The sequence below is a fragment of the Haliotis cracherodii genome, unplaced genomic scaffold (assembly GCF_022045235.1).
Source record: "Haliotis cracherodii isolate W230 unplaced genomic scaffold, xgHalCrac1.p SCAF_23, whole genome shotgun sequence".
In the NCBI taxonomy this organism is placed as follows: domain Eukaryota; kingdom Metazoa; phylum Mollusca; class Gastropoda; order Lepetellida; family Haliotidae; genus Haliotis; species Haliotis cracherodii.
The window spans coordinates 8,705,451-8,732,500 of NW_027266279.1; the positions used below are offsets into that span (position 1 = coordinate 8,705,451).

Sequence of the window (27,050 nt, forward strand, 5' to 3'; positions counted from 1 at the left end):
GGGGTCTACCTTTACAGGAGGAAACATTGTGAAACTGGTGAGGGGGTCTACCTTTACAGGAGGGATTATTGTGAAACCGGTGAGGGGGGTCTATCTTTACAGGAGGGATCATTGTGAAACTGGTGAGGGGGTCTACTTTACAGGAGGGATCATTGTGAAACTAGTGAGGGGGTCTACCTTTATAGGAGGGATGATTGTGAAACTAGTGAGGGGGTCTACCTTTATAGGAGGGATGATTGTGAAACTGGTGAGGGGGTCTACCTTTACAGGAGGGATGATTGTGAAACCGGTGAGGGGGTCTACTTTACAGGAGGGATCATTGTGAAACTGGTGAGGGGGTCTACCTTTACAGGAGAGACGGGAAAGGAATCCTGACAACACTGGATGTGCCTCTTTCGGGAGGTTCAAGTCTCATTGTTTGTATATTGTGTAACGCCGAACTCAGCAATAATCAAGCTGTGTGACGGCGGTCTGTAAATAAGCGAGTGATTGAAATGATGTGCATCGATCCACGAAATTGAGATACGATGGCATGCATCAACTAAGACAGCGAGCCTGACCAAACGATTCCGTTTGTCGCCTCTTACGACAAGCAAAGTCGCCTTTTACGGCATGCATGGGTTGCTGATGACATATTCTACCCCTGATCTTCGCGAGTCTCTGGTCCCTGTGGGTGAGGTCAGGGGAAATGGGGGAGACGCGTCAAAGATTATTGCATTTAAATAGCGTGCGGGCGGGCGTGCGTGCATGTGTGTGTGTGTGTGTGTGTGTGTGTGTGTGTGTGTGTGTGTGTGACAGACAGACAGACAGACAGACAGACAATAATTGATTTGCGTCTCACCCATAAGGTACATTGTACGATATACATATAAATCAAAACATGCTTAAAACTTACGGCCAGTCGTAAAACGACTTATGAGAGACGATATGATCATAAAACAAACATGTATACTAAAATGAATATACATACAATATATACATCATAAATATAAAATAGATCGGCGCTTCAATAAAATATCATAGCAGGTTTTGGCCACCTAAAAGGTGAGATCGGAGCTGGATAGAAGTAGTGTAAATTGCTTACAGTACGAATAGCCTTTGAAATACGGATCGGTAAAAGTACATAGTTTAAGAAGATCTGTTCTCACATCATTATATAGTGGGCATAAAAGTAAGACGTGTATCTCGTCCTCCACACGGTCTCTACAGGTAAAACAAAATCGCTCTTCTGCTGGAATATTAGAATAGCGGCCAGTTTCTAACTTTAATGGGGCTACCCCGCATCTATATTTTACGAGCGCACTTCTATGGCAACGACTCAGTGGTTTCTTAACGTTATCTTCCGTATCGTAATGGTGTTTGAAACGCCTGTAGGTTCTCAGTTTATTTCTTCCCCTCGCCCCTTGTATTGACTGTAGCTTGCCCCACTACTTTGTTTTATACTCTGACATCAGTCTTTCTCTTACTGCCGCAGCAAGGGGCCTCGACTCAATGTGTGAGCTAGTAGATGTTAAGTGCCCAAGGTCTATTCTCTCGAGACACGACGTCACCCTGGAGTTCCAGTTTTTCTTGAACTTACTGGCCCATAAAAATATCTTCTTAGTGACTCTCCTGTTTGGCGTGTTGACAAGTCTGGCCCAGTGCCTTGAAACTGTGGCCCACGATCTGACACAAGGTGGGATCCAGCCAACCTCCCCATTTATTGCAACATTTGGTGCGTATTTCCCCAGTCCAAGGAAGAAGCGGATAGCACGGTGGTGAACAGCGTTTATCGTCGAATATTCTGTCGTGTCCCATATTGCCGAACTATAGTCCAGACAAGACCAAACCATTGTGTCGTAAAGTTTGCTAAATACTTTAAATGGCATACCGCCAAGGCTTTTGTACTTTGAGATTAAAAGACCAAGGGCTCTACATCCTGATTTTGCTGCACATTTAGCCATAGAGTTAAAATCTAAATGTTCTGTTAAAAACACACCCAGATAGTTATAAGAATCTGCGACTTCTAACACAAGTTCATCACAGTAGAAAGAAACCGAAGTCCTGGCAATACTAGAACCCCTGAAGTGAACAATCTTGGACTTATCTGCGTTTATATTCATTTTATTACCCTTACACCACCCGCTAAGCACAGAGAGTAGACACTGTAGTTCTTCTGCCTCTTCTGCCAACAGAACAATGTCATCAGCATACGCTAGTACTTAGACGTCTCTTCTCCATCTGGAATGCCCTTTCCAAGATTATTAAGTTTCTTTAAGAGATCGTCAATGTATAGGTTAAAAAGTAACGGCGACAATAGACATCCTTGTTTCAAGCCTCTGTTCACAGAAAACCAGTTTGTGTTGAATTGATTGATCCGCACAGAGCATTTCACATCGTGATACATGGATTTTATCGCCTTAAACATTCTCCCTCCTATGTGTGTGTGTGGTTGCTTGTACGAATCCGGATTAATGTAGATGTATTGTGCTAGCCCACTGAGATACCATATCGCACTTTAACACAATATACTAACTACGAGTCCTTGTTTTAGCATTTAAAGCCGAGCGCCACGCAGGGTAACAAGTATCGTCTTTTAACGTCTTTTGGTACGGAGCGGCCGGGGACCTTCCGCTGTCCTGGGGGACACTCTACCATATGACTACGGAAGAGGTCGGTACCAGTGAGACTTTCCGGCGGTGAACTGTGCTGGTCGGGATTACGAAAGGCCGCCATTATATCGCTAGAACATTTACTCTCTATTGACGCAAAAGCACATTGAAGTCAATTCTTGTAAATAAATGACTCAACAGTGATAACTCCATGGCCTGCATATTGATCATTAACACAAGAAATGTAGACATAACGAAATCGGAGACTTCGTTCAGCGGGTGTGATGCTCTTGTTTCAACAAATCAGGACATTGTTGCCTAATACTTTTTCTGTTTGTGGAAACGGGATTCTCCGTGATGTGTTATTGCCACTCAACCAAGTAAAAATACAAGCACTTATTTCCGTTTATCAAGCAACCGTTGCTAAAATACTAATATCGGGAAACAAAATATGTGACTGAAATCACTCTTGAAACAAAATATTATCACAACAATGGGGCCGTGATGGAGAAGGGCTAATTTTATACAGACTGGTATTCATTGATGACGGTGTATTTCTGTTACAATTAAATCAAATCATTCACAATGTTGTATGCAAGATTGTACAACATGGTAGAAATATAATGAGCATAGATATAGATAGCGAAATAAACAGCTGGTCTGTGGAAATCAATATATTGTCAGCGGGGCCAGTTTGTGAAATCATATTGATGTTCGACATGGTGTATGTTTGGTGTTTTCGGTTGGATCGCTTGACGTAGCAGTTCACTAAACGTGATTGCGGGAAGCAGCGAGAGAATGGCTTCAACAAACCAAATCATCATCACACGATTCAAGGATTTGCATTTCGCTGAGCAGAGTTGCGTCCCTTAGACGTACCAGAAACTGGTGAATGGTTTTTCTTGATTGTTTCTTATTTTGTTAGCACTGTAAAAGTTTGTGCTCGTGTGTTTCTCTTAAGTTGTTAACGTCGAAGGCATCTACAAAGTCACACGCCGTGATATAACGGAAACACTATTGAAAGTGGCGTTATTTCCCTCCCTCAATCAAATCAAGAACTACATCCCTTAATATGATGTGAAAGTCATGTTGTGATACAGAAGATGTATGAGTACAGTATTTGCCAAGGTTCTCTGTATGTGTAGAACTCTTCAAATAACATCAGGCATCATTCCACATAAGGACCCCGTGAAGATTCCGGGTTAGAATAGGTCTTCAGCAACCCATGACTTGCCGTAAAAAGGCCACTATGCTTGTGGTAAGAGGCGACTAACGGGATCGGATGGTCAGGCTCGTGGACTTGGTTGATGCATGTCATCGTATCAGAACTGCGTAGATCGATGCTCATGATGTAAGTCACTGGATTGTCTGGTCCAGACTCGATTATTTACAGATTGCCGTCAAATAGCTTGAAAATTGCTGAGTGCGGCGGTAAACAACAAACAAACAAACATTCTAAAAAAGGAAGCACTTAAGGATACAATACATAATTTAACATTTCAACAGTTGATTCAACGTCAAAACTTCAAGCTGTATTTTTCATTGACAATATTAACGATGCATGTTTCTTTGTGTATCCAATCGAATACGCCGCCGAAGGTATGTTGATTTGGACGCAGATGAACACCTATGCTTCGAACACACGACAAACATGGAAGTCAGTAGATCGGACCTAGAACAACTGTTTATTGTACCCCAGGAAAATGTAACACTCAGAAGAAGCTTCACGCTCAATAGCAACGGACATTTTAATTTGTTGATGCATTTGTGACGGTGATCTCCAGTGAGTGAGTTAAATTTATAGTCACATCCGAAGGATTTCTGCTATTTTAAGACGGTAAGTGACCAATTGATAATGCCATCATTCCTATTTATGTTGATGAGAATAGGTTTTTGTCTTAATTGACGGCTTTTCGTGAAGATCCGCGGTAGAATTGGTCTTCAGCAACCCATGCTTTTCCTGAGAGGCGACTAACGGGATCGGGTGGTGAGACTCGCTGACTTGGTTGATGTATCACTAGACTGTCTGGTTCAGACTCGATAATTTACAGACCGCTGTCATATAGCTGGAATATTGCTGAGTGCTGTATAAAACAACAAATAAATAAACATACTTACACAGACTCAAATCATAAGTATTGTATACTGAATACAATATAGATGTCAAAAACAATCAAACCACTCCTCGATTATTCAAGGTATGACATCTCTTGACAACAGCGATGGACGCATGATGTTATTTAACAATAAAATAATTTCTTCAAGTAATTAAATATTTCTTTAGTTGTTGAAACTAAATGTCCAGTGCTTTTAGGAAGCTACTAATATAGCGTTAACATTGATTTCGTTCCCATCTTGAAGAAAATAATCTTCGGGTCTTAGTTTAAAATTTTCATTTTGAAAACATGCACAATTCTTTACTTTTTAATATTTTAAGTTATCTTGCATTTTTTAAAGTGGGTAATGTTAAGAGGAGTTTTCCTCCTAAATATCAAATTTGGCCCTCCCGGGACGACACGCCCGGCCGGATCAGTCCCTGCTGAGGTTAATGGATGTTGACCTGCGATTCCGGGGTAGAATAGGTCTTAAGTAGCCCATGCTTGCTGTAAAAGGCGACTATGCTTGTCCTAAGTGGCGACTAACAGGACCGGGTGGTCAGACTCGCTGACTTGGTTGATGCATGTCATCGACTCCAATGGGTGGATCGATGTTCATGATGTAAATCACTAGATTATTTACAGACCGCCGCCATATAGCTGGAATATTGCTGATTGGGGCGCTAAATAACAAACAAACAAAGAAATAATGGATGTGACTGGATATTACTATATTTATTATTGCACTGTTACTGTTATATTACCTCTGTTTTTAATTATACTGTCCAGGGTGTGTGAGTGGGTGCGTAGTTGGTATTGAATAACCTCTGTACCTGATGAATGCGCTGCCAGGTCCGCCCTGCATGGCGCCTCATTACTCGGACGTAAGTCGTTCAACTTGATTAAACTCTCGTAGAGGCTTGCAACACCTGCCATATTTTATTTGACGTTTTGGGGCAATCTTGAATTTAGAGGCTTTTAAAGGTATTTATATAATTACCAACGCATGCCAATTCTGATATATTATAAGAATATCAAAAACTGGAAAAATCGATCCCTTGAAATATACATGTTGGTGTGTCCCCAGCAATAAACACCACCAATCCACACAACGTCAATGCACAGTGTCCACACCTGCCACACATTCGGGGTGTCTGCGAGCGTCAACGTGCGTGTGTTTTTTTGCCGTGTGTCGGGGAAAGCGTTTTCTGCAGAGCTCGCACCATTTATACCACGTATGTTGTCTTTTGTTGTGGATCAGTGGATTCTTGTTTCGCGATGAGAAAATTTTGTTAATCTGCGCTAAAAAGATTCAGTGCTTATACGTTTCAATGAAAGTTGAAGACGAATCGATCAAACTTATGTTTATGATGTATGTTGCGCCTACAAATGGAGGAGCTTGAGTGATCCATGCAGTCGCGGCCCTTTGTCATGCCAGGATCCGCTGCAATGATGGGGTCCTAGTGTTAATTCTTGGTCTGATAGCACTGTCCGCCAACGTCCAAAACTTGCATCACTCGGGTTTTCCTCCCACATCAGACTGACACGCCGGAAGATGCCTGGAACACTGCTCTATGATGTTCTAAACCCAACTCACTCACTCACTCACAGTTAAACGCAGTGTTAAAAGCTCAAACTTACGCACGAGGGTGGAAACAGGAAACCTGAGTGACTGGCGTTCATGTATATATATAATTACAAGGATTCTATATTTTAATGTAAAATGCAAAGTAATCCCTCCGACATGGGAGGGTCCAACTCATAAAAACTAGATTTGTCAAATGAATAGGTTGCTAAGATACTAATCGTTCATTTTCAGCAGCATACGTATTCTCAGTGCGTTTATCTGTGACATTGTAATAGGGAGCAGGTGTTGCATGAACCGTTAGAACGGTTTCAATAAGCACTGTATGTTCGTTTCAACTCATTCACCTGACACTCTTTGCGACGGATGACAAAATAGATATATAATTTTGTCGTTTGGAACTGTAGCGAACTTTGTGTTTTCTTTTGAACTTCAGCAACGTGACGTCAGCTTACCGTCAAACTGGATATGGACCAATCAAACCGGTGGTCGATAGTCTGAAGACTAGTAATCCCTCGCGGGATGTGATGAGACACAATCACACATGCGACAAGTGGCAGTTTCTCGGGTATGAACCCACCCAAATATTCTCAAAGGAGAGGTGGGGAAATAAAGATTGATAATTGTGGGGTGAAAAGGGGTTTAACGTCACGTTCAGGAGTAAAACTTGTGTAACGACGTGCGCGTGCGTACGTGGCTTCTTGTAATGATCCGGACCAATACCGATTCAATAGTGCTAGCCTATCGAGATTCCATACCGCAGTTTAACATTAATACCCAACTTAGACACAGTGTACTGACTTTGCGCCAACCAGTCCTTGTTTTATTCCCTCAATGCCGAGGGCCAGGCAGGGCAGCAACAAGTACCATCTTTTAACGTCGTTTGGTATCTAGCAGCCGGAAATCGAACAATCATCTTCCGCTCTGCTGGCAGACACTATCCTCTAGGCCAAGGAAGCGGTCAGTTAGAATGTGTCTCCAACAGTCTATTGCTTGTCGGAAGAGGCAACTAGAGTGATGTGTGATCTGGCTCGGTCACTTGGTCAACTGCAAGTCATCGGTGTGTCGCGGGACGGTGCTCATAATATCAACCACTGGTTTGTCTGTTTTCTAGACTAAAGTACAGTTGCTGTACTATTTGACCTTGAACAGTCACGCTCAAGCTGACCTTTTTCCGAACATTAAGTGAGTGAGTTTGGTTTAACGCCGCTTTGAACAGTATCCCATCATTGCATGTCAGACTGTGGGAGGGACGCAGGAATTGATACAGGTCTGAGACGTACCTCTGTGCCAAGATCTTAGGTAAAAGACGCGTCAAAGGGGCGGAACTCTACACAGCAACATGGCCATCAATGCCCCCAATACATTCAAAACATACCCCCATCAGCTGATTGCGTCAAGTTATAGTTTACATGTTTCACAGTAATCACAGCCAAGTTATAGTCAAAATACAAACTGTACAAATTTGAAAGTTAAATGCATCGTACATCAGTTTGTGTCGGGAAGACGGGTATTTGATCATGTTTTTTATACAGGTGTAAATAGAAGATACAGAAATACCAAATTTGTTTTGTAGCTGTTTGTATGGGTTTTTTTTATTTTTCGTTTCCATCATGTTGTCCCGCCTCTATTCGATTCCCGATATGGGTACAATGTGTGAAGCCCATTACTGGTGTCCCCCGCCGTGATATTGCTGGAATATTGCCAAAAGCGGCATAAAACCATACTCACCCACTCTTCTCTCTGTGCCATATACGATGACACTCATCCACCAAATCAGCTATCTTGACCACCCAAATTTCGCTGAGTGTGGCGTTAAACAACAAACAAGTTTATAAAACATGTCTTGAGTCTCATTTCTGATTTATTACACATAAATATTGTTAGCACAATCCCATAATGTATACAGATACACGCCTACACAAATATTAAAAAAATTCTCTTGCTGGGTCGGCGAACACATCGTTATTAACAAAAACACACAGCTGTGGTGTTAATATCAACACTGTCGTGAGTGCAAGCGATTCAAAACACCATATCTGACAGAACATGACAGCAGGACCCATTTCAATTAATATATATTTCAATTGTAAATTTAATACAGGCTAGGTAAATATTGCAGTTTGTTGGTTGTTGTAAGGATGTGATTGTGAAACCAACTGGTCATGTTATAACTGCGCATGTCATGATCAGTGAATGGTCTTTGGGAGTCTGTCACACGAGGTAAATGTGACGAACACTTGTTAAAGGTAAGATCTGTTGTCAATCCGTGGTATATATATGTTTTTCGCCAAATGAAAAATATACTCGCCATATCAGATCAAATGAAGTCAATTCTGACTTGACACGAGACTAAACACAGTCGGATGTTCGACTTACCTGAGATTTCATAGCGTCTTAAAGGGGTCTGCGGTCCATTGGCGCTAACCTACTGCCTGTAGTTCTAGACATTGCATTTAATAACTTGCGATGGATTTGAATCACAGTTCAATTGTCGAGTACATTTATACACCCATATATCCCTCCACCCCACCCTCGTATTCGTGAAATTTGTCAGTTACCCAATTCTAACATGTAATTTCGTCAAAGAGAAGTGTCATCGATCCCATGGATCCATGCTCATATTAATCACTGGATTGTCTGGTTCAGACTCGATTATTTACAGACCGTCGTCATATAGCTGGAATAGTGCTGAGTAAGCGTTAAACAACAAACCAAACCATATCTGGAAGCACCAAACTGCCATTACTTATAAGATGCCTATCTTCATTGTAATGTAGCCATCCATGAAACTTCTCATTGTCACTGTTGTTTATATTTTTGACTTAATCAGTGTCAAATCACTTGGATATATAAGTCGGCCCAGCGACGAAAATATGCAAACAGCCAACGTAACATGGTCTCCAACGCATGTGCAGTAAGCCCGTTCCCGGAACAAATATTTCTTGACTGCAGGTTTCGCTGCTCATACGTAACTTCAGGAAGTCGATGTGAAACTATTTCACTGAAGTGTGGAAAGTAAACTCTGCAATATATGCTTACTTACATGTAATGCTATAACATGATATTTCCCCGACCAAATTATCACCGAAATAACACAGACATTGTCACGTGAATGAGAATCTCACAAATAACTAAACATGTAATCAGATGAGTATCTGGTAATTGCCAAGCTGAAAAGGAGAATCAGTCTTAGCGTAAACCCTAAGTTCTCGAGGCCGTCCCATCTCGATTGAGTCGAAACTCTGGGTGGCAAAGATTCCCTGAAGTGTCACGTTTTCTCTCTTCCCTTCGGTGATACTGCTCTCTGTAATGCATATGTCTTTACACTCTATGAAAGAACAGTCTGTGGGTTCATTTAAACATATTCATCTTATATTCTACACAAACCCCGTACGTTATATACCTGAAGGTGTGAAGTGGTGTCTTCTTGGAGGTCGGAACAACACAAATTCCTATAATCGTGTTTATGGCAGGTCCAGGGAGTGATTGAGTTGAGTTTAACACCGCTTTGGACAGTGTTCCAGTTATATCACGACGTCAGCTTGATGTGAAAGGAAAGCCAGGAGTGATGCAGGTTCAGTCGATAAACAACAAACAAGCACATGTGATTTCTGACGTATCCGAGCAGAGGTAATTGAAACGGACATAAAATATTCTCAACTAGGTATCCAAATATAAACATTAACCGAATGAATACGCTGAAGTTTGATGGTGGCTAAAAGGAAACACACAAAATATGGTTGTTCGATGTGATGTATTTGATACGGGTATTACAGGCGATATGACATACATCATAGCAATGAGTATCTCACGACGGGAGGTCTACATGACGTCTCAAGGAACATAGAGCTTGCAATTTCACAGCACACAATAATGAGCAGAGTTAAGCAGGTACTGTCATGATCAGTTGGCTCAGAGATACCAGACATTCTCAGTAGCGACTATGACCACCACTAGCACAAATACACGCCCAGACTCGACGTCTCATCGATGTCGACAGCCGCCTGAGGACGTCATTGGGAATTCCCTGTCACGCGTTACTCAAGGCGGCGTTCAGATGTTGGCGGTTCTTTGGTGGATACGGACGTCTCCTGACGATTCAGGCGGTCCTGGTGAGCGAGCTGGACATTGAAAAATGGCGACGTTGTGCGCAGGGTAGAAATCGGACAACCCTTGCAGTGTGCGGCCTATCGTCGCCGTGCTGTAAACCAGTTCCCTGTTGATGTTTGCGAAGGAATGGCGACAACACGCGTCGTAGAACGTCATCTCTGGAGATCTGGCCGTTGAGGTTGCCACTGATGACGTCAAGCCCCGTCCGCTGGTTGCCACAAATTTCTTCCCCAAACCGCACCCCATGGCCACCATGTGGATGCACTGTCTGAATGCAGCCTGGCGACAGCCCTTCCCCCTACTTTGACGATAAACCCAACACGACCACCATGGAAGGAACAGAAACACACACACTCTCTGCCAATCACGGATCTTCTAGTGTTGTATACTGTCCTTGTCCAGTTGACGTTGATGTTCATAGGTCAAGGTCATTCCACAGAAGGTGCGGTAGGCCATCAATACTGGACACGGAGACGTGCGGCTCCTGATGTTTTTTTTATGCCGTTGCGGTTGCTGTTAGGAACATGCGTAAATACAGAGTGCGCAAGTACCGGTCACCCCGTGTTTAGTCATGCGTGGTCGGCCTGATCTTGCCCTCACTGACAGAAATAGTTACAAAGTTTACTAACTTAACGAGTGTCATTGCCCACTCAGACACTAACGTGCGTGTAGACCTTACCAATCAATTAGTCTTCTCTTTACTAGGTGGTCACTAAATGAAAAGATTAAGCAGTAATCAGATCACATTCATTGTCAGCTTCCTGTGTGAGAGAAATACTATCAGGCATACAGCAACAACACATTGATGAACACAAAATTGTTATACTTCGGTGGGATTCGAACCTCTTAATATGAAGTCCGTTACGCTACCACCTAGAGACCACGTGTCAATTTTCCTAGTCACCATTACCTTGCTTTAGTTGTACAGTTTCGTGTTAATATTGTACCAGGTTCTTTGTAAGTCCTGGTGGTATATGTGTTTTGGAAGTGCCTGGGAATTTGATTTGCATATCTAATTTTAGATATGTGTTATACATCCAATCCATATTTGAAGCCTGGTGATATGCACTTTATTAAACACGTGTAAAGGTGTTTAAATTCTAAACACGTTTAAAGGTAGAATGTACTTAAATTCTAAACATGTATGGATTATGGGGATGCTGTGTTTAGGCTATGAGGCGATAGCTCATTTCATGTGTTTAGACCCTAAACGTGTATAGAGGGAACATACCAAAGGTACGTTAAGGTCAAATCCAGTTTCCAAGTGTATACTTTCATTTGCCCGGCAGTTTATATAAAACAACTGGCGAATACTTCAACCTCCTTACGATCAGGTTTCTACTCCGGTACGATACTCCCATACAGCGACACAGCCAACTGAAGCTGTTTCAGCAAACCAACTGAATCACTAACTGAATCCTCATGTGACTGCATGAATTATTCCTTGGACTACAGAGTGTTAATACATGTATGACATCACAACGTCTGAGTCACAGTGTGATGGTGATGCATGTATGTTTCTGCTGTAGTCGACAGTCCTCGCCGTTGGGTTCACACGGAAGTTGTCTGTCATGATGTTATTAGGTGTGAAACGGCGAGCTGACATATACGTTTGACTTGCAATTGTTTTGAATTGACTCTAGGATTTGTAAGAAGATATTTCGTAATCTTCTTTGTAGTGAGTGAGCGAGTATGGTTTTACGCTGCGTTTAGCAATATGCCAGCAATATCACGGCGGGGGACACCAGAAATGGGCACACATTTTACCCATGTCGGGAATCGAACCCGGGTCTTCGGCGTGACGAGCGAACGCTTTCACCACTAGGCTACCCGACCGCCCCTTCTTCTTTGTAACATGTGAGGAAATCAATTATGATATAAATAGTAGAGGTGTGGTCCGAAATACAGGCAGTTGGGCACCAGGAAACTATAAGGAGTCCCGGATTCTTTGGTCTGAATGACAAGGAATTAAATCGTTTCTCGTGTCCACATTCACTCTGTTATAATTCCTTGTATTGTCAACTTTGTAGAGTTGCGTCCCCTTGATGTACCAGAATCCTATGATTAAATTTCCGTATCGTTATGAACCTTGGTTTGTCAGCATCATATGGGCGGCAGCACTTGGGATTTCGCCTGTTAGAGGGTAAGTTGGATTTTATACCGATGGCAGCAATATTCACCAATATGACGGCGGGGAGACAAGTTATGGGGGTCACACATTGTCCCTTTGAAAGGAAGCGAACTCGGGCCTCCCGCGTGACGAGCGAACGCTTTAACCACTAGGCTAAACCGCCGCCTCCGTCCTACATCATGATGCCAGGACGTGACATAACTTTCAGTCTACAACCATTTTCTTGAATAATTCTGAAGAAATGATTACAATTCAGTAATTCTATTGACATTATAAAGATTTAATAGCTGATAACTGTCATGTTCATATGGGACACACATATCACAATGTCAGACGGGAGCCATTAAAAAGTCACACGCAGCATATATTTAAAATGAAATATTTACACATATGTCTTTAATTTCCTCCCGCCTTCCCGAATGAAAATAATATTTTCGACATTATCACCATCCATTAATACAGCGCTGTTGTATACATATGGAATAGCCGGATGAAGGGACATATCACGTTCTGATCCGACTGGCGATATGGAGCTTAATACACCGTGTGTTTCAGTGTCATAAATATATCCATGTATTTGGAAAAAAACATTGTGTTATGTAGCCTTGGTGAGTTCAGTCGGTTTCTAGAGGATCATTCAGACATGGTAACACACTATCAGCCGGATCGGACTGTTTAGCCTCGCGAAGCTTGTTAACGTATACGTATTACTGTTATGCTAAAATATATTTTATAACACTTACTCAATGATTCGTCAATGTATCGCCCCTTTGTTAGACACAATTAAACAAAACAAAACATATCGTTAATTTTCGATATATTTTTAACACATCACGGAGCCATGAACATTACGGGGACCAGGAACATCACTGGGACCAGGAACATCGCGGAGCCATGAACATTACGGGGGCCAGGAACATCACGGGGACCAGGAACATCACGGAGCATGAACAATATGAAGAAGAGGAACATCACAGGAACAGAAACATCGCGGGGACCATGAACATCACGGGGGCCAGGAACATCACGGGGACCAGGAACATCACGGACCCAGGAACAATATAAAGACCAGGAACATCACGGGAACCAGGAACATCACGGGGGCCAGGAACATCACTGAGCCATGAACATTGTGGGGGACAGGAACATCACGGGGACCAGGAACATCACGGACCCATGAACAATATAAAGACCAGGAACATCACAGGGAACAGGAACATCGCGGGGACCAGGAACACAAAGGAGCCATGAACAACATGAAGACCAGGAACATCAAGGGAACCAGGAACATCACGGGGGCCAGTAACATCACGGGACCAGGGACAAGGAACATTGCGGGGACAAGGAACATCACGAAGCCAGGAACAAGTAGCATCTCAGAGACCAGGAACATCATGGAGCCAGGATCAAAGAACATCATGGGGACCAGGGACATAAGGAGCCAGGAACATGGATCATCGCGGGGACCAGGGACATCACTTGGTCCAGTATCATCATGGGGACCAGGAACAAGGAACATCGTGGGGATCAGGAACAAGGATCATTGCGGGGACCAGGAACATCATGGGGCCAGGAACATCAAGGGGACCAGGAATGTCATTGGGCCAGGAACACTACGGGGACCAGGAACATCATGGGGGGCCAGGAACATCACGGGGATTAGGAACATCACGGGGACGAGGAACGTCATAAGGGACAAGGAACATCACGGAGACAACAGTATTGAAGTGAAAAGTTTTTTCAGAAACATGATTATGTTTCACGTGAACGATAATTTAATTGGCCACTGTAAAAGTTTAAGTGAAAATAGTTGACCAAAAAATATATTCAGACATATATTCTTCAAAAAAAGAAACGCAATAAGGATATTCTTGGCGATAAAAGCAAAAATTAGCAGACCAAGTGGTGCAAAATGAAGAGGTTTAATGTGTTATAGTGTCACTGAAAAATTTCACGGATCAAAATGACCACAGCAAGGACATGCAAACCATAAGTCGGGAAACACGTACGATTCGGAAAAATGCACCCAGTGCGTTAACAAAAGGGCTATGAAGCTGCACGTATTGCACGTGCAGCAGCACAATGAACGGTATGAAAGTGCATGGGTTTTGATTGCCTGGCATCTTCGTCAATCGAACATTGATAGTTCAACAATATGCCAAGATTAACAGAATGGCAAAGAAACAACGTCCGCTTGCAGGCAGGGGAATCCCGATCAGCTGTAGCCAGGGTTTTCAGTGTAGCGCCCAGCACCATATCAAGGCTATGGGATCGGTTTCATGGGTCAGCCAAGGTCGGGACGATCAAGAGTAACCACCCCCGGCCAAGATCGCGACATCCGACTGCGCCACCTACCTGAAAGGACGACCACAGTCACCTCAACCGCATCCCAAATACCCGGATTGCGCAAAATCTCCGACCAGACCGCACGAAACCATTGACATGTGGAGGATATTTCCTAATTGGACGCATCAGTGACCAATATGATGTCTGGTGCAATTCCTTATTCTGACTTGTACCATATGTACTCGGACCCCATGGTACCGCGGCATTCATCGTATCGCGGCATTTGTGATTTCCGATAGTTCACGCGGGACACGCCTCTTAGCGGCTGTCTATTAATGCAAATCAGTAGCCAGGAAGTGCTCACTTGGTAAACAATTTCAATTTCCTCGGAATGTTCCGTCTGCTGTAAGTAAGGAGTTATTAATCCGTTGATACATATTTCTGGCATTTGTTGTAATATTGCCTTACCCCCATCTATCAATGGCCAACGATATAACCCGCAGTTCCCCAAGTAAACTTTCTCTATCGACCTGAACTAGATCATCTGCATATTAATGGCGACTAACGAGGTAACGGAAGTTACGTAGTCCGTACATTTTTTCCCGCTCTGTGCCCAGAATCTATTGGGAGATCATAAGGGCCATAATGCCAAACTTAGAAATACGTTCTTCACTAGTAACCAAAAGATAAATACATACTTTGGGCATACTAGGAGTGCTTTTTATATATTTATTGTTGACATTTAACATTTTTCCATTTTGTGACAAATTATTGTCATCCAATTATTTTTAAAATATCATTTCTGATATTTTGATGTTGACTTATAAAAATATTTTTCTCTTACTTTTCGGTAAATATGCATTGAATACCTATTGCTGATAACACATTTAGAATTTTACTTGTGCTGTCTTTGCACTTGTCTGGACAAATCACTGATGTCTGGCATGATCATACCAAGTGGTTGGTAGAATTATGTCCTCTTTTTGTCCAATTCATACCTCCATACACAACTTTTCTCTGTACCGCGATACGATGGAGTTCTCTCCCTTGTCAGAGAGAGCCTGAGGCCCGGCTTTTACTCGGAGCTACTAATGTAAATAATGAACTTTTATCAGTAAAATATGCATTGTTTGATAACATGAATGATATCTGATACAGAGAACACGAATTAACATAAAGGTTAGTGAGTGCATTTTGTTCCGTTTAGCCGCGTAAGTACCGCGATACCCCGAGGTTGCAGGCTGCTACCTAAATAGATCAGTGGTCGGGCCCGGTGACTTGCTGGGTTGTAAGAGGTGACTAAATAGACAGTTGATCAGGCCTCGTGACTTGCTTGGTTGTAAGAGGTGACTAAATAGATTGGTGGTCGGGCCCTGTGACTTGCTTGGTTGTTAGAGGTGACTAAATAGATCGGTGGTCGGACCCGGTGACTTGCTTGGTTGTAAGAGGTGACCAAATAGATCGGTGGTCGGGCCCCGTGACTTGCTTGGTTGTAAGAGGTGACTAAATAGATCGGTGGTCAGGCCCCGTGACTTGCTTGGTTGTAAGAGGTGACTAAATAGATCGGTGGTCGGGCCCAGTGACTTGCTTGGTTGTAAAAGGTGACTAAATAGATCGGTGGTCGGACCCGATGACTTGCTTGGTTGTAAGAGGTGACTAAATAGATTGGTGGTCGGACCCGGTGACTTGCTTGGTTGTAAGAGGTGACTAAATAGACAGTTGATCAGGCCTGGTGACTTGCTTGGTTGTAAGAGGTGACTAAATAGATCGGTGGTCGGACCCGGTGACTTGCTTGGTTGTAAGAGGTGACTAAATAGATCGGTGGTCGGGCCCGGTGACTTGCTTGGTTGTAAGAGGTGACTAAATAGATCGGTGGCCGGGCCCCGTGACTTGCTTGGTTGTGAGAGGTGACTAAATAGATCGGTGGTCAGGCCCGGTGACTTGCTTGGTTGTAAGAGGTGACTAAATAGATCGGTGGTCGGGCCCCGTGACTTGCTTGGTTGTAAGAGGTGACTAAATAGATCGGTGGTCAGGCCCCGTGACTTGCTTGGTTGTAAGAGGTGACTAAATAGATCGGTGGTCGGGCCCAGTGACTTGCTTGGTTGTAAGAGGTGACTAAATAGATCGGTGGTCGGGCCCGGTGACTTGCTTGGTTGTAAGAGGTGACTAAATAGATCGGTGGTCGGGCCCCGTGACTTGCTTGGTTGTAAGAGGTGACTAAATAGATCGGTGGTCGGGCCCGGTGACCTGCTTGGTTGTAAGAGGTGACTAAATAGATCGATGGCCGGGCCCGGTGACTTGCTTGGTTGTAAGAGGTGACTAAATAGATCGGTGGTCGGACCCGGTGACTTGCTTTGTTGTAAGAGGTGACTAAATAGATCGGTGGTCGGGCCCGGTGACTTGCTTGGTTGTAAGAGGTGACTAAATAGATCGGTGGCCGGGCCCGGTGACTTGTTTGGTTGTAAGAGGTGACTAAATAGATCGGTGGTCGGGCCCCGTGACTTGCTTGGTTGTAAGAGGTGACTAAATAGATCGGTGGTCGGGCCCGGTGACTTGCTTGGTTGTAAGAGGTGACTAAATAGATCGGTGGTCGGACCCGGTGACTTGCTTGGTTGTAAGAGGTGACTAAATAGATCGGTGGTCGGACCCGGTGACTTGCTTGGTTGTAAGAGGTGACTAAATAGATCGGTGGTCGGGCCCCGTGACTTGCTTGGTTGTAAAAGGTGACCAATTAGATCGGTGGTCGGGCCCGGTGACTTGCTTGGTTGTAAGAGGTGACTAAATAGACAGTTGATCAGGCCTGGTGACTTGCTTGGTTGTAAGAGGTGACTAAATAGATCGGTGGTCGGACCCGGTGACTTGCTTGGTTGTAAGAGGTGACTAAATAGATCGGTGGTCGGGCCCGGTGACTTGCTTGGTTGTAAGAGGTGACTAAATAGATCGGTGGCCGGGCCCGGTGACTTGCTTGGTTGTAAGAGGTGACTAAATAGATCGGTGGCCGGGCCCCGTGACTTGCTTGGTTGTAAGAGGTGACTAAATAGATCGGTGGTCGGGCCCTGTGACTTGCTTGGTTGTAAGAGGTGACTAAATAGATCGGTGGCCGGGCCCGGTGACTTGCTTGGTTGTAAGAGGTGACTAAATAGATCGGTGGTCGGGCCCGGTGACTTGCTTGGTTGTAAGAGGTGACTAAATAGATCGGTGGTCGGCCCCGGTGACTTGCTTGGTTGTAAGAGATGACTAAATAGATCGGTGGTCGGGCCCGGTGACTTGCTTGGTTGTAAGAGGTGACTAAATAGATCGGTGGTCGGACCCGGTGACCTGCTTGGTTGTAAGAGGTGACTAAATAGATCGGTGGTCGGACCCGGTGACTTGCTTGGTTGTAAGAGGTGACTAAATAGATCGGTGGCCGGGCCCCGTGACCTGCTTTGTTGTAAGGGGTGACTAATTAGATCAGTGGTCAGGCCTGGTGACTTGCTTGGTTGTAAGAGGTGACTAAATAGATCGGTGGTCGGGCCCCGTGACTTGCTTGGTTGTAAGAGGTGACTAATTAGATCGGTGGTCGGGCCCGGTGACTTGCTTGGTTGTAAGAGGTGACTAAATAGACAGTTGATCAGGCCTGGTGACTTGCTTGGTTGTAAGAGGTGACTAAATAGATCGGTGGCCGGGCCCGGTGACTTGCTTGGTTGTAAGAGGTGACTAAATAGATCGGTGGTCGGGCCCGGTGACTTGCTTGGCTGTAAGGGGTGACTAAATAGACAGTTGATCAGGCCCCGTGACTTGCTTGGTTGTAAGAGGTGACTAAATAGATCTGTGGTCAGACCCAGTGACATGTTTGAGTGACTTGGTCATTCATCATATCAATCACTGGTTTGTCGCTTGAACTAAGTCGGAGTCATATTGTTTGAATGTTGTTGAGTGCGGCGTTAGACAACACTAAAATGAAAAACCTCTGAACTCTACCTGAGAAACATCTCATCTAGTACTTAAATATAAAGAGAGCAAAACACACCTTAAACTTAAAATCATCAAATAACAGAATTTAAGAAAAATAAAGTCCGCGATCATGCTTGACTACGTTGAAATATTGCGTTTCACCATAACGTTTGGAAACAATGACAAGCTTATTGCTTTAATTTTATGGCAAAAGACCCGCAGCTGACGTTGATATCGACAATTTTCAATATGCAGTGTACAAAAAATATGTTACTATATTTTGAAGTTGTCCGCATATATAAATTCTCAAAACATATTATAACGTAAAAAATAGATGCGTTTTGGTATAAATGAAACCTAATGACCTGTTTCAGCACTTTTTAACCTTAAATGCCACGCACCTGTAAACATAGGAATTATCTGCATGGTCATTAAGCCGTCGTCATCGACACAGAGCACTATATCTCTGTGACTCCTGCTGTCTTGGTCGAGGAATCGGAATGGTCAGTATGACTTATTACTTATGAACATAATTATTACAATGTGAAGCAAGTGTGTTCATTGCATGTGATTTAGTGAACCAGACTTTTCAATGATCATCGTTCGAATTGAAGTCGGTGAGTAGCCAGCCCTAGACATTTGGTTAATCCGAAATGGCATAATTGGTCGAGAGTAAACAATTTATAGAAAGATTGTGAAATGATATTGTCAGGAGCTATAATAGAAGCAGCAGGTTTAGGCGCAACAGGAGCTGTTAAAACAGTAGGTTATAGGTGCAACAGGAGCTGTAATAGTAGCAGTGGGTATAGGTGCAACAGGAGCTGTAATAGTAGCAGTTGGTATAGGTGCAACAGTAGCTGTAATAGTAGCAGTGGGTATAAGTGCAACAGGAGCTGTAATAGTAGCAGTAGGTATAGGTGCAACAGGAGCTGTAATAGTAGCAGTGGGTATAAGTGCAACAGGAGCTGTAATAGTAGCAGTAGGTATAGGTGCAACAGGAGCTGTAATAGTAGCAGTGGGTATAAGTGCAACAGGAGCTGTAATAGTAGCAGTGGGTATAGGTGCAACAGGAGCTGTAATAGTAGCAGTGGGTATAGGTGCAACAGGAGCTGTAATAGTAGCAGTGGGTATAGGTGCAACAGGAGCTGTAATAGTAGCAGTGGGTATAGGTGCAACAGTAGCTGTAATAGTAGCAGTGGGTATAAGTGCAACAGGAGCTGTAATAGTAGCAGTAGGTATAGGTGCAACAGGAGCTGTAATAGTAGCAGTAGGTATAGGTGCAACAGGAGCTGTAATAGTAGCAATGGGTAAAGGTACAACAGGAGCTGTAATAGTAGCAGTGGGTATAGGTACAACAGGAGCTGTAACAGTAGCAGTGGGTATAGGTACAACAGGAACTGTAATAGTAGCAGTAGGTATAGGTGCAACAGGAGCTGTAACAGTAGCAATGGGTATAGGTGCAACAGGAGCTGTAATAGTAGCAGTGGGTATAGGTACAACAGGAGCTGTAATAGTAGCAGTGGGTATAGGTGCAACAGGAGCTGTAACAGTAGCAGTGGGTATAGGTGCAACAGGAGCTGTAATAGTAGCAGTGGGTATAGGTGCAACAGGAGCTGTAACAGTAGCAATGGGTATAGGTGCAACAGGAGCTGTAATAGTAGCAGTGGGTATAGGTGCAACAGGAGCTGTAATAGTAGCAGTAGGTATAGGTGCAACAGTAGCTGTAATAGTAGCAGTGGGTATAGGTGCAACAGGAGCTGTAATAGTAGCAGTGGGTATAGGTGCAACAGGAGCTGTAATAGTAGCAGTAGGAATAGGTACAACAGGAGCTGTAATAGTAGCAGTGGGTATAAGTGCAACAGGAGCTGTAATAGTAGCAGTGGGTATAGGTGCAACAGGAGCTGTAATAGTAGCAGTAGGTATAGGTGCAACAGGAGCTGTAATAGTAGCAGTGGGTATAGGTGCAACAGGAGCTGTAATAGTAGCAGTGGGTATAGGTGCAACAGGAGCTGTAATAGTAGCAGTGGGTATAGGTGCAACAGGAGCTGTAATAGTAGCAGTGGGTATAGGTGCAACAGGAGCTGTAACAGTAGCAATGGGTATAGGTGCAACAGGAGCTGTAATAGTAGCAATGGGTATAGGTACAACAGGAGCTGTAATAGTAGCAATGGGTATAGGTACAACAGGAGCTGTAATAGTAGCAATGGGTATAGGTGCAACAGGAGCTGTAATAGTAGCAGTGGGTATAGGTGCAACAGGAGCTGTAATAGTAGCAGTAGGAATAGGTGCAACAGTAGCTGTAATAGTAGCAGTTGGTATAGGTGCAACAGGAGCTGTAATGTGAGTGGAGAAGGATGGGTGGTAGTAGTGGTAGGATTAGCAGCAGATACAGCTGTAGTGTGATTGGAGCAGGGTGGGTGATAGAGTGGCAAGATTCGGAGCTGTACGGAATCAGAAACAGCTGTAGTGGAACAGGGGCGGGTGATCATAGTGGCAGGATTAGCAGCTGTATAGCATTAGAAACAGCTGTAGTGGAGCAGGGGCGGGTGATAGAGTGGCAGGATTAGCAGCTGTATAGCAGGAGACACAGCTATAGCGTGAGTGCAGCAGGGTGGTAGTAGCGGCAGGAGTAGCAGCTGTATAGCAGGAGACACAGCTGTAGCGTGAGTGGTGCAGGGTGGGTGATAGTAGCGTCAGGAGTAGCAGCTGTATAGCAGGAGACACAGCTGTAGTGTGACTGGTGCAGGATGGGTAGTAATAATGACAGGAGTAGCAGCTGTATTGCAGCAGACACAGCTGTATTGGAGCAGGTGTGGGAAGTGAGGTCTTTATAACACACAATTGTTTTATAAAGAGCAAGCCTTTTTATCATCTTGGCTGATTTCGGTTCAAATGAAATTGAGACATTCCAGAGGCATGGTGCACTATTAGCAACGTCAAACCTACAGCAACCATGCAGTCGACCATGCAGCTGTTATACATGTTGCTGTGATTGAAACGCTTCAAAAATCGAAGAAACGTGGGCTTTTTGTGTATTTAAAAAAATATATTAGAAGAACATTCAGTATTTGTTGATGGAGAAATCGACCAGTCAGTCAGCTGTGACAGATATACAGATACTTTATATTGCATGGTCCACAAATACCACACATAACAGTGCCACCATACTGTATTAATATTTATGTTGATGGCTGGGTAGTTTACAGTTTATGTAGGCACGTGAGAACTGAAGACCCTCATCGTGTGAAACTATGCTTGGGGGTGGGGTTTTTGGTTTTTGGTTTTGGTTTTGGTTTTGGTTTGGGGCTTTGGGTGGGTTTGGGGGTTGAGGTGGGGTTTGGGGTTGGGGTTGGGGTTGGTGGTTGCGGTTGGCGGTTGGGTCGGGGGTTAGGTTTTGGGTTGGGGGTTTGGGTTTGGGGTGGGGGTGTTGGGTTGGGAAGTTTGGGATCTCAGGGCAGGAGTCCACAGCTTCAATCTACACATCTTGCCTCTGGTCTAGGGGAATCTCAGGGCAGGAGTCAACAGCTTCAATCCACACATCTTGGACCTGGTCTAGGGGAATATCAGGGCAGGAGTCCACAGCTTCAATCCACACATCTTGGACCTGGTCTAGGGGAATATCAGGGCAGGAGTCCACAGATTCAATCCACACATCTTGCATCTGGTCTAGTGGAATCTCAGGGCAGGAGTCCACAGCTTCAATCTACACATCTTGCATCTGGTCTAGGGGAATGTCAGGGCAGGAGTCCACAGCTTCAATCCACACATCTTGGACCTGGTCTAGTGGAATCTCAGGGCAGGAGTCCACAGATTCAATCCACACATCTTGCATCTGGTCTAGGGGAATGTCAGGGCAGGAGTCCACAGCTTCAATCTACACATCTTGCATCTGGTCTAGGGGAATGTCAGGGCAGGAGTCCAAAGCTTCAATCTACACATCTTGCATCTGGTCTAGGGGAATATCAGGGCAGGAGTCCACAGATTCAATCTACACATCTTGCATCTGGTCTAGGGGAATATCAGGGCAGGAGTCCACAGATTCAATCCACACATCTTGGACCTGGTCTAGGGGGATGTCAGGGCAGGAGTCCACAGCTTCAATCTACACATCTTGGACCTGGTCTAGGGGAATCTCAGGGCAGGCGTCCACAGATTCAGTCCACATATCTTGCATCTGGACTAGGGGAATATCAGGGCAGGAGTCCACAGCTTCAATCTACACATCTTGCATCTGGACTAGGGGAATATCAGGGCAGGAGTCCACAGCTTCAATCGGCACTTATATACTAAGCAAGAAGTACAGCTATTGTGTAATTTACACCAAATGGAATAATACGGAATATCAGGACTGATTGTTCTCTTACATTGGCATTTTATATTATAACATCACAACAGTAGATCCTTATAACGCTGGTGTACAATGCTGTTCGGGACCCACCATTTCATGATCAGGGAGGTGGTGTTATTATTCAATTGTGTCCGAAAGTTCATGAAAGAAATTATTTTGCTTCAGACTTATGACAAAAATGAAATTGCCTGCTACAAAAAATACATTGCTGCAAGGGGTTTTTGTAAAGAAATTTCAGGCCTATCAGTTTTTTAAATTAAAAAAACATCCAAACATCTGGTTTTGTAGCTGAACTGTAGGTAAAACTTATCTAATCTCGATTCAAAATCCCACCTCTGGTAAAAACAGCTGCGCTAAAGAGAATTTAATAACGAAGCTTGATGTTTTCAATATAGTGGATGTGTGAAAAAGACCCTTTTTGGCCAACTGAAAGTGTTAAATATACGGCTGTGAAATTATTGGACAAGTTTATATCTCTGACCACGAGAACTAAGAGACAATATATCCACGAGCACGGCCATGACGTAGATGACTTCCCCAGTGGGTATGCCTTTATAACATCATAAAAACAAAATCAGTCAAAGACTCATTCAAGTTCCAATATTAGGAAAAAGTGCAACTTGATAACCACTAGTAAGCCTTTTGACACGTGACCCGTACATTTAAACCTGGTGTTGAAGGCACGTGGTTATCACTGTCATGCTGACTTAACTTTACTCGTGCAGCATGACTCACATATGCATATCACTTGCAATAGTTCACAATTTATCGGTTTTAACCGTTTGCTCCTGTTTCCGAAATGAGATCGGTTTCAAAGGATAAGATATTCTGTTGGAGGTTGGTTTTTAAAATGTACAAATGTTTATATTAACAAAAACACAAAACGGCTGTTGCCAGCTTATACCATTCGTATCTGACACCTGTCAATCAAAGCGTCAAATATCTCGTGCGTCCTCGAGGATATGCACTTGTGCACGTAATTTACCGCTACACAATGAAACAGTGTCTGCTTTCTTAATTAAAATGAGGTCTATAGAGTTATGTCACATTAATGGTGGTACTTGTTGTCCCCGAAAATCAATTGTTTCATTGGATATCGCTGTTGGATACAGGTTTGGCCAAACGTGGGGAGCGCGAAAGTTATTTCGTACTTTTAACGGAACTTGATTTTGTTTGATACAGATACGATAGCCATCTTATCCAGCTTACCCAGCAAACAAGTGTACAGCTTCTCTATGTTGCAGTCAATGTGTAAAATGACTGAAACTTTCACTTAGGCAATTTACAACATGCCAAAAAATGGCATTTTACAGCTTTGTGCTCTATTTCATCACCAAGAGACTGAAAATGATAGAATTAAACGAAAACGAAAGTCAGTCTATTTTTTTTTTTGCGCGTAATCATAGCATAACTAGTCTTTTATATATATGTAGGTTTTTTTCTCCCTGCAGTCTTTTAATGTACAAAAACAACGGCCACGAACCGTTTATTTCTTATATGAGATGTCATTATTATGTACATCCACTTTAAGGATGTGGATAAAATGTACAAGCTCTAATAATGATAATGTAGGGGTATTGGGATGTAGGGGTATTGGGGTGTAGGAGAATTGGGGTGTAGGAATATTGGGGTGTAGAGTATGGGATTTTGGAGTATTGGGGTTTAGGAGTATTGGACCGTAGGGGTCCTTCGATGTGGATTGCTTCTGTTATAGTGCAAACCATTTCAATACTTTTACTTAAATAGTGCAAACCATTTCAATACTTTTATTTTACATTTAATTTATCTACGCAAAAATAAGTATAAATAATACATACATACTTTATTCATTGCAACACGTCATCAAATGTTGAAATCATCAACCAAAACCACAAGTTACTCAATAAGTTAAAAACACAAATGAAGGCAGAATGGTCACACAATACATCACAAATGACAGTGTAAACAGATCAGTTAGTGTCACTGTTACCCCTTGCAATCTCTTCCGGTCAACTTTCCGGCCAACTCAGATTAACTAGCTTCGGAGAGAAGCTGTCTATTGTTTGGTAATCGAGGGGTCATCTCAACACGCAACTCGCAAAAATATCTCGTCGCAGTATTGTCTTTGGTGTGGTATTCGCAATATTTTAACGGCGCAGAAATATAGCTGTTTACAGTAAATACCTAACTGGTTCAATATGTTTCCAAGTGCACCGAAATTCTACGCCCTTTGTCTGTTTAATATATTCAGCAAACATTTGGCGTTCCCCTCTTATCATAAGCCCCTCCGGGCAGGACCCCTAATCTCCAGCGCTATCTATAAATTTTAATTAACAGCTCCTAACGTCGCCGTATCTTACGTATATACATACACGTGGGACAATGACCTTGCCACACGTTATGTAATACCTCGCTCTACAAAACCCGACTGACATGGTGTGCGTTCTGTCACGTTATTATCAACATGTACAATTTCGACTCATTTCAACCTGCATCAATAAATATGGCTGCTGTCGTGTAAACTTCACCCCTGAGTTTTGTCTTCCGTCATCACCCTGAGCTACCATCCGAGGGCCGAAACTTACGCCCTTGGACACTTCGAAAACTCCAAGAAGCATGTCATATATCTGATCCTTACTTTGTACTCTAATTTCTAAATGCCTCTCAAAGAAACTGTTATAAAATGTCCCAAATAACCCGCTATCTGTCATGGTTGTATTTGCATGAGAACTAATACTTAAACAAAGATATGGTAATATATGTTGGCAAGACACTGAGTCAGGCCGCAAGGGGGACCGAGACAAGGTCAGTTTGTGGGCCGTCCACCGCGAGACAATCGTGTGGTAAACTTCGACTCGGTAGGGGCCAAGTCGTTGCGATCACATGCCCTCAAAGCGAGTTTGCTTTACCTGAGGTATGATTTCAACAGCTCGAGTCAGGAACCAGTCTAACAGTTCTTTGCGTACTTTAGTCGTAGAATGAAAGATGCGATTCATGTGTTGTCTGGTTTTAAAGGTGCAAGAGATATGATTTCCAAGTTCTAGTATTTTTTCATTTGAATTTTCTTTTGACATATCCGTTAACAGGGATTTGCTACCCTCTGCAACATATTTGTTTAATCATATTGTGCGCTAACGAATTCAAATTGTTGTCTAACTATAGGTTCGTCACCTAAATGAAAAACAATATATATGAAAACCGGAAATCCTGATTTTGGAATAGTGTCCATAAGTACTGTAACAACCGGTGTCTACTAAAATAACATTCATGTAGTACCGAAGGCATTGGTCTGCTACACTGATTCGTTAATGGGGAAATTGGTTTTCTCGAACGAATTCCCGGGAAAAGGTATAGTCCGGATTACCTAGGTTTGACTGTACCGGATTAACGGGGTTTGATTGTGCCGTATTAACCGGGTTTGACTGTACCGGATTGAATTAACGGCGTTGCACTGTACCGGATTAACGATGTGTCCCTTTACCAGATTAACGGGGTTTGACTGTACCGGATAAACTGCGTTGCTCTTTATCGGATTAGGGGGTTCACTGTATCGGATTAACGAGGTTTAACTGTACAGGGTTAACGAGGTTTATTGTATTGGATTAACGAGGTTTAACTGTAGCTGATTAACGGGGTTTAACTGTACTGGATTAACGAGGTGTACCTGTAGCGGATTAACGAGCTTGCACTGTACCGGATTAACGAGTCATCTTGTCCTTGTCTCGGAAACTGGCGATTGGAATTGATTGATTTTCAGGCTCAAACCTGTATGAAGGAGTTACTATCGGAGAGAGCGCCTTTAATTATACGCGTCCGTCATGTGTCCCATGAGATGTTTCATTTCTGATGAAACGGTGGAAGAGTGTGTTGATATAGGGCGTCCAGGTAGATGTGTTGACAGAGCGTCTCGGTAGGAGGTGTGTTAACATAGAGCGTCCAGGTAGGAGATGTATATGTTACTTGATGTATATTTATATGTAAATAATCA

General features: G+C 43.4%; 1 protein-coding gene across 1 annotated transcript in view; it reads left to right on the top strand.

The window, feature by feature from the left end:
- The first annotated feature begins 8,477 nt into the window (after positions 1-8,477).
- Positions 8,478-27,050, top strand: part of LOC139471706 (transmembrane protein 163a-like) — a 36,093-nt gene continuing 17,520 nt past the window's right edge. Inside the window, exon 1 of the mRNA XM_071254175.1 lies at positions 8,478-8,521. The gene's annotated coding sequence lies outside the window, so the exon portion shown is untranslated. The remainder of the gene's footprint in view (positions 8,522-27,050) is intronic.